General features: G+C 41.4%; 1 protein-coding gene across 3 annotated transcripts in view; it reads left to right on the forward strand.

Annotated features, from left to right (window-relative positions):
* NT5C2 (5'-nucleotidase, cytosolic II) overlaps positions 1-12956 on the forward strand; it is a 64000-nt gene that overhangs the window by 1279 nt on the left and 49765 nt on the right. For 2 of the 3 annotated variants that reach the window (XM_068139467.1, XM_068139468.1), the window contains exon 1: positions 12398-12446. The exons of the other annotated variant lie outside the window; for it this stretch is intronic. The gene's annotated coding sequence lies outside the window, so the exon portion shown is untranslated. Of the gene's footprint in view, positions 1-12397; positions 12447-12956 lie in introns of those variants that run through there. 3 annotated transcript variants of the gene reach the window in all.

Below are 12956 nucleotides of genomic sequence, written 5' to 3' on the forward strand. Positions count from 1 at the left end.
AGCCAAATCCCTAAAACACTTAAATGTACTTTGCTCGCATTTTGCATGTTGGTTTTTTTTAATACCTCTGTCTGTGCCAGAAATGATGTTGAAAAATGCATGGCGGAAACAAACCTACACTGGTTTCTGATAGACTAGATGACTTAATAGGGCAGTTCTGTTTCTTGTAGCATAGGCAGGTTTAAAAATTCCTGGAACTGCTGAGATGATGAAACCCACAAGTTTATTCCCTTGCTAGTGTTTCTACAGCCTGCCAAGCTGGCTACTAAAGATCCTCTCTGACGTGGTCTTGAGAACATTCCTCTCGTGTTCACTTATGTTTTGAAAGACTTCTTTTTTTTTTTTTCCTCCCCTTGTCTCTGGAAGTTTTACCATTTGAGTGTCAAAGACTGCAAAATGCTTTCAAGTAGCCACTTAGAAATGCCTCCCTCTTACCTATCCAGATGATCCCCTCTCTCAGTTTAGAGTAACATCTTGTTGCCGATTGAAATAGATTGATCCATATCTCTCTTTGTCACTAGTGAGTAAATAAAAAATGTGAAGATTTTCAGGACCTTTCAGGTGTCACGTGGCTTTGTTGAAAAACAGAAAACTCAAACCTACATTTTAATCTATCTTTGGTTCATGTGCTGAATTTGTAGTTCTCTCAGCGAGGGAAAAACCCTGATGTTTTACTTGTGAACCCATCAGCTTAGCTCTGGAAGTCTGTCCGTCTTTGTCAGCCCATGTCGACCTAAACATATTTTAGAGTAGAACCGCTATTTAAAATAATCTATTGCCATTAGTCCAGAGTCCAAAAGATCATTCAGGAGCTTGCTGGTTTGATTAACAGCAGTTGGAGTTTGTTCAAGCATAGACGTAGTTTCATTATATAGTACAATGCAACCTTTACTCTGTAGAGCGTCATTCAGACAAATTGTATGGCAAAATGCACCACCGAATTACATTGAAAACGCTCCATTGAATTAAGTACAATTGCAGAGATAAATGGGGAGAAAAATTGTAAGAATGGGAGAAATGTTTTCAGCTGAGGTTTGAAATTAACAGCCTGTTAGTATATTTGCATTGACAGCATTAGCGACATATGCTGTTTCTAGGATATAGGCTAGCAAAGATCAGGTGCAGGCTGAAATTTCCCCAGGCAAATTTCCACTTTGTAGGCCATTTAAAATAATAATAATAGTTATAAATCCCTCTTGAATTGTTACTCCTTGTCAACTTTGAATTGAAATTTACGAGTCCCTTCCTAAAATCACTAGGAATATTTATCCTGGAGTTTTTTTAACTTCCAGGGGAATGTTTGTTTTTGAAAAAGCAGACACCTTAGTGTGGTGTTTGCTGGTAAACACTGCAATATAGTACTCTCTGGGGAAACACTGAAAGGAGTGTTTTATTTCCCTTAAAAATATGCAAGTGTATTATTTTTATGCCTAAAGCACAAGGGAAGCAAGCGATTCAAACACGATGTTTAACTGATGCTTATTGAAGAAGCAGATAGGTTTATTTGCTCACATCATGCCTTGCTGTTTGCAGTTCAGCTTAATAAAATAGTGCTTCTTTTAAAAACTAGTAGATGAGTGGTTGGCTTGCAGTGTGAGCTGTTATCTAGGGATGGCCCCAGAGCAGGCTTGCCGTGCTCCAGGACAAACGGAGCTGATCTGCAACCTTTGAATCCTACAGAAATTCTAGATACTGACACAGGAGGAGGTGCAGGAAGAAAGGCTGACTTCAGCTTTGCCCTGGAAGTCTTGGGCAAGAGACACAAGCGGGGTCATGCAGTCACACTTAGTGAATCCATTCTTTCATAGGAATTTGAAATTAGGATCTGGGTGGCTCAGTACCCTGCAACCTGCCACTGCTTAGCCACTGCTGAAAAGTCATACAGAGGTCTATGATGACCCAAAGTAACATTACCACAGAGAAGCTGCTTGGCCTGGGGAAGGATAGGTTAATGGGCTCCAGCCAGGCTGCGGTGGAAAGTTGTCATAGGAACTGGCTTGCTGTTTGGCAGAGCTGTGCCTTGTCTTCACTGCCTTGAAAGAACACCTCTGTAACTAATCACTTCAAGATAAGAAATACTAGTATGCCACCCAGTGTAACCTCATGAAGAGAACAAGGCACTTTGGCTCTGCCCTAAGGGAAACTGAGGACCGTGCTCTACATCATCAGAGGGCAGCCTGAGTGATATACCTTGGGCTGAGTTCACAGTGCCCGCTCTACACCGTGTCCTTGCCTCGGGTGGCTCATGAACGCTGGGTGTCCTGATATAAAACAGCTGTGCTTTGTTAGCAGTGAGAATAATGGGGCAGAAAACTGAACAGAATGTGCCTGGGAGTGGATGCTTTGTCTTGTTCTTTGGGATGAGATATGTTACCAAGTCAGCACATGGGAATTCTTCACTAACTCTGTGTACTGCATCTACTTTTTTAACATTTTGTTTATAGTGTCAGCAGCACAAATACCATTTGAAATGATACTTGAAATGGCCATGATCTGGGTCTTCAAAAACTGGGTGTTCTGTGCTGAAGCATATCTTATTCTTTGAGCATCTCTAAAGTGCACATTCATGGAAATATTTCCTATTATAAAATGCCAGTTTTGCACCACTAAAGAAATTATTATTATGTGTCATGGTTGCAATGAGCTGCATTTTGTTTAAATCATTATGACTCCTTAGCTGGAATGGTTCCTAAAACCTTGGACTGTGTACTCTGCATGGAGAGCGTGTATAACGTGTGTCTGCTTTCTTAACACAACCACAGACAGGATCTGGCATGCACAATAAATAGAACTTAATGTACAGTAAATAGACCTTAAGCAACATCTGGAAATAATTGCATAGCTATTTAAGGTAGCCACTGTATGCAATTGGTAATCTGAACCCACCTACATAAGGTTAGTCGTTAAGTCTCATGAATGTTGTTTGCAGAGCTAAAAAGGTGCTTGGGAGACCTTCCTGTATGAAACCACAGTAGGAGAAATAATTTTTGTGGGTTTTTTTTTTTTGGTATGATAGCATGAGATGAAGAAGAGAGCTTGAATAATTCAGCCTAAAAAAAATCCCACAGCAGTCTCTGTCAAATTTTGCTACTACCTGAACGTGTAACAGTGTGTGCACCTTACTATAAAGTCAAAAGCAGATTTGTTCTTACTTTCTGGATAGTTGTGCCTCCAAATGTAGGAGTAGTGAGCAACTGTGTGCCAGTTCTCTCAGTACTGTCACTTTGTCAAGTCTAGTACAGAAATGTAGAGACTAAACTTCTTCCTTGGGGCAGTGTTTGGCTTATCATCCTCTGGGCATAAATACCTGCTGCAGGATTTACCAGCACAGCAGCCTTTTTTTGGTAGCTTCATTAGAGAGAAAGTTCTGACTAAACTTGAGAGGCTGGAAACTCCACTGTCATTATCTGCATGCTACCTTCTCGTTACAGATAAGCAAGAAAACAACTGGGTTCTTACCCTGTGCATTGTACCAGCTGATATTGCTTTAAATTCTGCAAAGGTGTGAGCCCATGGAATGTGGAGAGCGAGGGTCATGGTGATGAGATGCCTATAGAAATGCTGCTGGGATGTGAGCAACCTGTTAGTTTCTTTTTTGAAATTACAGCATCTGTGGGTAGGTGGATGGAAGAAGAAGGGGAGGTCCAAGGAGGTGTGATTCTTCAGATACGAAGGTGGCTCCAACGTGAAGGAAGTTAGTAGAAATAGATGTGTGGGAACAATGTACTCTGGCACTGCTTGTGTTGTACCCATCCTTCAAATAATATGACAGTTACAGTCTCCAAAACTACCATTATGACTCTTTGCATGGCAATTGATTTATTTAAAAACAAAGGTTCCTTGAAGTCATTATGCAGCCCAAACTGAGCTTAATTTAGTTAGAGTGTATTCACAGCTCCCAGCTGCCTTCAAGACATTTTTAAACAAAGACTTGCTAGTTTGCATATATCCTTACTACAAGATTATCATTTAACCTTGCTTGGCACAATTGGTTCAGAGGAAAGGGTAAAACAGAGATTTCCTGTACAAGTTTCTGCAGGAGGCTCTGAAGTACAGTGGTTTTCCACTGTTTACTTAAGAATAGGCCTTTGGATTAGCTGGCTTTGACCCAGGCCTTGTAATTCTGTTAACATTGGCATAATGCACGAAACACTTAAGATACATTCTCGCTAGGTTTACAGGAGGCAAATTCTCACTGAACCATCTAGGAAGGTACACTTCCATAGAATGCTTTCCACACAAGATGATCCAGATTTGACAGTTGTGGTGGCCAGATCTGAATTATGGGAGCTTCTGAGTGCATTGTCCTTCTCTTGCGTGAGCTGCTGCCTGCACTGCTGGGGTAGCAATATCTGCATCCCAGCTGTGCGTGCTGGGCTCAGGTGGGAGCATTTAGCTGTTCAGGAAGTGTTTGCTGCTGAAATCAGTATTCCTTATCTCCTTTGGAGAATGGTAGCTGTGGGTGGGAATCAAGTTGTACTTTACTACTGGGGCTGTGCTTCTGTTGGTGTTTGTGTTAAATATAATGCATCTGGCTGTGCTGTATAACCAGGCTTCTAGAGTAACCTAGAAAGGAAGGTAAATTTGAAAGATTGAAGACCAATGGTTTAGCATAAAGGATATAAAAATCTCTAGATCAGCTGAATTCAGCTGGTGTTTGGGTTGATTCAGTTGGTGATGAGTTGCACATAGGCATACGTGGTGACTAAGTAGGAACATAGGGTCAGAGAAGAGCGTGTGAATGTTTGGCATTTGGAAATTCAAAGAAGTGCTGAGTGAGATTTATACTAGTGCTTTGTAATCATAACACAGCAATTACCAGCAATAACATCTAAGAGTAAGTACTGGTAAACTTCAGGCTGCTTAGGTAATTTTGGATGTCAGTGAATGGAACTAGTTTAAATTAAAAATAAGCAATCTTTTACTTCCTCCATCTCACATATCTCCTTCAAGCCCCTCTTTCAAAGGAGGAGCTGAACATATTGGTAGAGGTATTTCAAATGTTTCTGTCTGATCTTCTGAAGTTGCCTTTTTGGATGTTACAAAGCAATTCCACTTCAAGACTATGCAGACATATGTGGCCTTTGAAGTCACAGGAAGTAGCTGCAAGATTTGGTCCCAGGTGTCCTGGTTAAATCATGTCCTTTCTGATACGCTATACACTATTCACTGAGGCCTTTTTAAGAACAGATACCCACAGTTAGCTGCATAGCTGTTTCTTTTTCATTGCTTGCTCAGTTCCAGTTTTATAACATTATTCTCTGTGTGTGCTTTTAGGTCAGGATGAGTACAGTGCCTGAATTTTAAACTGATCAACTGATTGCAGGTGTTCTGAGCACCAGTTACGTTGAGGCTGACCCAGGAAACTGCTCTTCCAGTTCAGTTCCTGTAGCTTTCCCATCATTGAGCACAAGTGGCTGAGTGAAGCTGGAAAGAGGAATTTGACACAGAAGCAAGCCAGACTGGTAAATCATCTGTTAGTTCTGCTGTCTGGAAACTGAGGCAGGAGTCAGATTTCATTTTCCGCTTCATGTTGCAAGCATCAGTCAGTCCATTGGTGATGTTTAAGGACAGGCCAGCAAGGCAGTGCCTATTTTGAGTCTTTTGGTGTTCTGGGATGCTCCATTTCCACAACTTTCCTTTGTTTAAAAAGGGAAAATACAACACTGCCTAAAAGGAAGTGCGTTTCTGAAGGGGGAAGTGATCAGAAGACTTTTCCACCTATAATCAAAAGCAGAGCTGCAAGTGACAAGGCTGGGTAGAGCTGTGTTAGGGAAAAATGGTAAAAATAAGCATTTGCTACCTAAAGCTGTAAGTGGTTCAAGTAAGTAGGCACAAACCCCTTCTTTATTCATCAGAATGCTTGCTCTACCCAGAAGTGTTGCTGTTAAGCAGTGACTAGCATACCAGATGATCTCCTAAGTCCTTTTGAGTTAACAATAAGAATTTAGCCTCTAGAAGGCATTAGCTTGCCTGTACCGTTAACCACTTGGTGTCTTGCACATGTTTTGGTGTTTGTATTACCCTCTAGACAGTGGTGTTGAAGTGGAATGGCTTGATAGAGAGTGAGAATGTTGAAAAATGTCATTGCTGGAGTCATCAGCAGACGTGTGTGATACTTTATGAGCACATTTTATACAAATTGGAAAGAGCTTTACTTGCTGTGATCTGAGATGAAATACTCATCTGTAGCCTTCAATAATTTGGAGACTTTTTCACTTCTGATCCAGAAAAATAACACTGTAGCTTTCCTAAGAGTCTGTTAAAAACACATATGTAATCTAACCTTTCCTGTTTGTTGGGGTTTTTGGGGGTTTTTTTTGTTTGTTTTTTTGTCCACATGCTAGTAGATTAGGTAGGTTCTTAACCTCCTGTTTTACATGTATTTCAACTTCTCTTGAAATATTGCTCTGGCAGTGTTATGAGCCAAGGACAAAAAACTGCTTGCTAAACTTGAGCAATCAGGAGGGAACAGATGATGAAAAACTAACAATGTTTTACTCATCTACCACATGTTTTACTTCACGGGGATGTAGTGAGTGGATATTAACAAAGACAGTAATAAAGAGCACTTTCTGTCCTCATAAATCGATGTGTGCTGGTGAGGTCAAGAGCAAATATTGAAAGGTTAGGGCACGTATAGAACTGTCTTCCCATGTTGTGACGCTTAGAGCCAGCTTAGGATTTTTTTCAGTTGCTGTTTTGAAAGCAGTTAGAAGGAGGTATTTCTGTGGCTGAACGGGAGGCTTTGTGCTGGCTGGGCGCATGGTCAGCTTTTTCTTCAGCGGCCTCAGTAGGTCAGGTAACATGCTGAAAAAGAAATCCTTCTCAGTGAATCAGGGCTTTTGTACTACTCTGCATGGGACAAATGTTTATGATGGTGTCTTAGAACCCAGGGGGTTCAAGCTGTTCGCTCATCTGCAGCAGAAGATCACATTGTTGAATGTATCTTCAGGTCTACACTAACGAGACTCCAGAGAAGTCCTGGGCAGAGGGAATGTTTAGCATTGGGAACTCTTGGCTTTGATTACGGAATAACAGGGATCTGCTAATGATGCCTTCTTAGTTGTTTGTTAATGTTCTCTCACCCTTCAGGCTGACAGGTTTCTTCCAGGTTTCAGCTGATGGAGTAGGTCTGTCACTTCATCTGTATTCTGTCTGCCTATGATGAGATATGTAGAGAGAGAGAGAGAGCACTATGTGTGTCCTCTTCATCTCTTGCTGGGGAACAGTCTCCTATGTCAGCAGGATTGATTTAACATATTTAAAAGCAGTGAGTGAGCTGAAGGGACCGTGGGATGTGTTTTGCTTGGATGAGGGTAGTGAAAAGCAGTTAGTACTGTTGGGAAATGATATAATGTAGGCCTTTGGTATGACTTGATAAAGCTGAGGCAGTTAGGTTATCAAAGAGAAGCCAGAGGCTCAACAAAAACCAGAGTCATCATAGACGTTCAGTTATTTTACTGATGCATGAAGTTACATAGGTGCCTAAGAAATGCTGCATGAATTAACAGTCTTTTGGAAGAGCACAGGAATGCTGCAGAGATAGTATTTGTAATATTAATTTACTTGTAGGGTTTCCTGCACTGGCACTACAGTACTACTCATCTGTTAAGATTAAATGGGATTCAGGGGCTGATAACATCTAGGTGGGGACACGATTGTGCCCTAAGGACAGATCTGTAATTTCATTTGTAATCAGGCAGACTATAATTACTGTGTTTGTCTCTGATTAAAAAAAACAGGTCAGAAAAGGAATGGATTATACTCTTTATGTGGAGGGGAACTTCACACTGTAAGAACACTTCAGTACACCTATAGCTTTCACGTGCCCTGTTTTTTCATCTTTGTCCTTGCTCCCTTGGTAGGTCTGTGTAGTTTGATTTTCATTGGCATGGAGCTGTTGTGTGGGACTGCCTGCTGAGAACAGAGGGCAGGAAAGGGTTTGGGTATGCACCTTTCCGATCTCCATGATGGGTGATAAGTACACATCCAATCCCTAATCTGGGCAGAGAGAGGATTTCTGTGTGGCTAAGATGTGAGGTACCTGTGGTTACTGATTTAGGAGGAACATAGAGGAGGCAGGGAATTGTACTTCTGGAATTTGTGAGCATTTAAGGAAAGTGTATGAGCCAGCTCCAGGAGCTTGATGAGCTCAGTCTGGATGCAGGAGACTCTTGCCATTCCCACTGGAGAGGCTAGGTCAGCCTCAGGGGAGGCTAGGTCAGCCTCAGGGGAGGCTTCTTGAAAGAAAGCTGGGTAACTGTTATTAAGGACAAAAGTAGGAAGCCTGTGAAATCTGCAGTGGGAGCATAGGCATCTGGAGCCCTATGTGTTAGGGTAGTTGAGAATCAAGATCTTCTTCACTAAATAATTTCTGTATCTTCACAGTGCCCTTTATAGCTAAGGAGTATCATGATTTTATGTTGTTTGTGTTTTGTGGGCAAACAGCAAGTTGAGAAATGGACAAGTTTTGCATATGAAATCTGTGGCTTTGCTGGATGTTAAGGTTTTGTCTCCTTCCTGGCTTATTTCCCTGGCCCTCAGCTCATCTTTCTTCTTTTGGAGAGATGGGTTCATTTGTCAAAGATCTGCCTGTTGTTGATGGGTAAGATCTCAAAAGGAAGAGAGACCAAGTTGTTGGAGCATTTGGTAAGCTTTTTCCTTAAAGAAGGTGGGAGGCAAAGGAAATGGTGCTGGAAGACTCTTAGCGGGTGGGGCGGGGGAAAATTCTCACTGGTTTGAACAGAGCAGCTCTCAGAATTACCACATCATCCTCAGCTGTTGATCTCAGTGTTTATTTTCAGTAACTTTTTTCATGAAGGAGGAGCCAGTGTTCCCCAGATCAAGTATGCCAACTTCTTTACTCAGCAGCACGTCCCATGGCAGGTGTTCTGTCCAGAGCCCTGGGACTCATGCTGACTAGCCAGCTGGCTCTCCACACCTGGGCTGAGCAGGAACTGCTTTCAGCCAAGGCTGGAGGCATATGTGAACTCATGTTTCCAGCCTGTGAAGATGGTTTAGCTGCTGATTCTGCTGTCACATCTGCTTATGTAGCCCATAAACATGTAGAGAGGGTCCATCCTGCATGGAAGAGTATTTGAGTGTCCCTAAAAAAACAGATCCTTATTCTTCCTTTTACTTTCAAAGGTTAGAAAAAAAGCCAGAATAAGCTTTCAATATCTCAGCTTTTTCCATAAAATATTAATGAAGCAGGGATCTTCAGAGACAAGACATTTTACCAGTAAGGAAAGCCAATTAAAGTGTCCTCCCTTGCCTTCAGTGTTTAGAAGATAAAGAGGACTTTTGGCTCTTTGTGTTATCCAAGCTGACCCAGTTGCAGGCTTTCAGAATGGCTGTGCTACTGATTGGAGTTGTGCATCTCAAATACTTTGTCGGTTGCTGCTGCACTTCTGGAAAGGCTGTTAGGTCTGTGTGTGCTTCCTGAAACAAAGTGGAATTAATGAAGAGGGTCATTGTTTTGGAACACCATGATCTGCTGCCAAAAGAACTACTGTTGTATAATCCCTAATAGCAGGTTAGAGTGGCAGTTGTTCGTTGTTTTGAAGTCGGCATGTGGAAGGATGGCTTTCCAGTTCTCTGGGGATGGCACGTCTTGTCTTGTTCTCTCTCTTTGGGAATTCTTAACTCACACAGAAGCATTCAGCTGTCATGAGTTGGCAATAGATCCTTGCAGAAGTTTGAACACCAAGAGTGTAACTCAGAGGTAACAAGCTGAAAGGGATGGAAGAAACCATCAGTCTCCTTTGAGAAGTTGGAGCAGTGCTCTGGCCTCTGAGTTGCCAGAGTTTCTATTTGTCAATTCTTGACAATAAGTTTATTTTTGTTGTTAAAGATACTTCAGGTTGTTCTGATGTAAACCAACAGATTTGGAATAGAAAATTTAATCTTGACTTTCCTTGCTGACTTGCAGAATTCAGTGTATTCACTTCCATGATGACATTTCTGTCTTTCATGCTGTTTATGCTACCCTGCAGTTCGGCTGGCATGCTGTTGTGCTTCATCTTTTTAGCAGTCCTGTTAGTATTTGCAGATATCAGTCAAACAGTGAATTCCTGTTGTGGTGGGCATTTGCATCAAAGCTTACCTCTCTGTTTTCAGCTAAAGCAAATACATGGAAACTCTTAAGGATTTTCTTTAGGGTGGATATATCAGAGAAAACAGATCAAATTCACCTCTAATCTTTGAAGTCCTTGTGCAGCCAGCACATTAGTTATGGGAAAACCAGTGTGAGTAAAATGTTTCAATTACCTTCCATGTTTCTTACTGGAATTTAACAGCTGGAAACAAAAAGCAATGAGAACAACATCTTTTTAGCCAGGTCCTTGCTTGCAGTTGGCAGACATTCAATTGGACAGCAGTTTGGGAACCTCTGCAGCAGAGGTTGCTACAGGCTACTGAAGATCTTTTCCCAAGGAAGTAAGTTTCCCAGGGCTGTTAGGGTGCACAGTTCATGCTAGTGTAGGCCCAGAAGAGCCTTTGTTTGTCCATTCACCTTCTCTCCATTTGAAACTTCTCCCTGGAGGTTTCTTTCCAATATTGCTTGTGCCTCAGCCTCATGTTCATTGATACGTTAATTTGTAAGGTGAGAAAACATCAATCAATTTACAAGGTGAGGAAGAGTCACCTGAGTCCTGATACTCAGTTTGACCTGCTGTGTACCTCAGACTGTTTTAATTTCCTGCATTAATTCTTGACTCTGAAAACAGGCCGATTTAAGCAACGCCCCCCCCTTCATTTAGAGCCTCCTGATAATGGGACAACTACTTCAGATTTTTTTTAAGTTGTTTCATAGTTAACTGTCCTCTCTAGTGATATTTTTTTGGGTGAATTTATTTAATTTCTAGGCTCTTGTTCTGTCAGTGCTGTACTGAGTGCTCTCCACAGTCATGCTGCTTTCCTGTGCGTAAATGCTTGTAGACTATTTTCAAATCATCTGCAGAGAGGCTCTTGGTAAAATGGCAACCCTCTACTCCAGCCCTACTCTCACAGCTTTATTCCTTTCTCAATATAATCAGTATCATTCCTGGATAGGGACAACTCATTGACAGTTTTCCAGTAGTGTTTGTAGCAGTGACAGATAGGGACATGGAGTCTTGTACATCCAAGAACCATAGCTGACCTGCAGTTGCAGCATTTCTTTGGGAGCTCGTGTTTGCTGGTTCTTCTCTATGACATAGGTCTTGCTTTCCTGGATCCAGTCTCACATTCCTTAAATATGGTCCTCCTACTGTGTTTTTTTTTTTTTCTAGCAGTGGAGAATTACCTCTAACAAACTAAGAAACTTTATGTTAGAAACAACTGAAATGGTTATTCTGCAGGAAATAGTCAGATAAATGCATGACTGGGAGTGTTTGACCAATTTCACTGAAGGTACCCTCTTGGTGAAAGCAGCTTCATTGACACAAGCACTGTGGTGGTGCCCAAGAGCTACCCTTTCTTCTGCAGGAGGACTGAAAACCAGCATTGCAGGTTGCAAGACTGGAGGTTCCCACCTAGTACAATCCATGGAGCAAGGAGAGTGCTTTCAATTTAATGTAATCCAATGGGTCTTTGTGACCTCTGTCAGCTCAATACAGGTGATCTCTGTAAGCTCAATACATGGTTAAACTTATCAGGTTCTTAAGAGCAGATCTCTACCTCTTTAATGCTCTATAATGGGCATACCGAATTATCCTGCTTAAAGCTAACTTCAAGTATTAATTATCATGAGCTGAGAGTACACTTTGAAGTGTCACTTGGAAGTAGCTAATATTCTAATAGGAAAAGTGTATTTTGTCCTTCATGCCATCAGGAATCGTAAGCCTTGCTGTCAGAGGTTCAGCCACCCAGAAGTAGAAGTTCTTCTGTAAAGAACTTAGCTTTGGGCACAGGATGGAAAAAAACAACTCACTTTTTTGGTTTAGTTTTCATTTGCAAGCCTCGCTGCTTCTATTTGGAAACTCTGGGCTTTCCAGTGTTACCAGAGATCTCAAGTCATGGACATCCTAATTTTCTAAAAGCATCACTGATTGAAAACAACTTCTGGAAGCAATTTGCTATTGGCTTTTAAGCAGAAGTGTTGGCAGTAAAATACAGAGTGGTTTGCATTCACATTCCAGGGTTGTGGAGGAAGAGGGAAGTAACTGTTAGAACTAATAGAAGTAGAGTATAAGGCTGTAATTCAGAATGAAATCAAAGGGTTGTTTGGCATCCATACTATCCCCTGCGGCTTGGAGCAAGTCAGAAACCTACTGCTTTGGGGTGTTTGTTATGTGGTTTTTTGTCATGCAGGTAGCTCTCAGTCTTCAAGAATTCTAAAGATCATCTAGATACCTAGTGTAACTGATACCTTGACCAAGACTGATTGTGGTTTTGTCTTCTGATTCTCCTTTAGCTGAATCCAGTGTTGTCATTTGAAGTGCATTTCCTACGGTTGCCATCAGGTAAAGCTGATGTAGCCTAAAATATATCTTGCTAATTATTTTAGGGTTCCTGGGGAGACTTAATCATACAGGCTGGTTAAATGTGTTCATCTCTGTATTGCTTAACATTCTTGGTAGCAAATTCAATGGAATATGCTTTGTTATCTCCAAGAGATTAACTAACTAGCTTTTTTTGCCCTTTCTGCTAAATAAATGCAAAGTAGAGGTATTTCCTGAGGAATTCTACCCCTTCTGCCTTGTTCTTCATCTCTGTTCAGCCCTGCTCTCTTCCAAGCATTTATTTTTAGAAAGTCTCCTTTTTATTGTACTCAGCTCTCCAAAACTGGGACCTCCACCAAATTTTGCAATGTGGTTTATCACAAGACTTTTGGTTTTTTCTTCCTTTTTCACATTGTACTGGTAGGATCTCAAGTAGAAATTGGTCCTGTTTTCCAGCATGTTTTTCTGGCTCTCCAGGGTTCTGGGATCATAGTGACTTCTGTACATCCGGGACCTGTACTTCTGAATTAT

This window comes from Melanerpes formicivorus, unplaced genomic scaffold (assembly GCF_026170545.1).
Source record: "Melanerpes formicivorus ecotype bairdi unplaced genomic scaffold, bMelFor1.0.p_v2 SCAF_6, whole genome shotgun sequence".
Classification (NCBI taxonomy): Eukaryota; Metazoa; Chordata; class Aves; order Piciformes; family Picidae; genus Melanerpes; species Melanerpes formicivorus.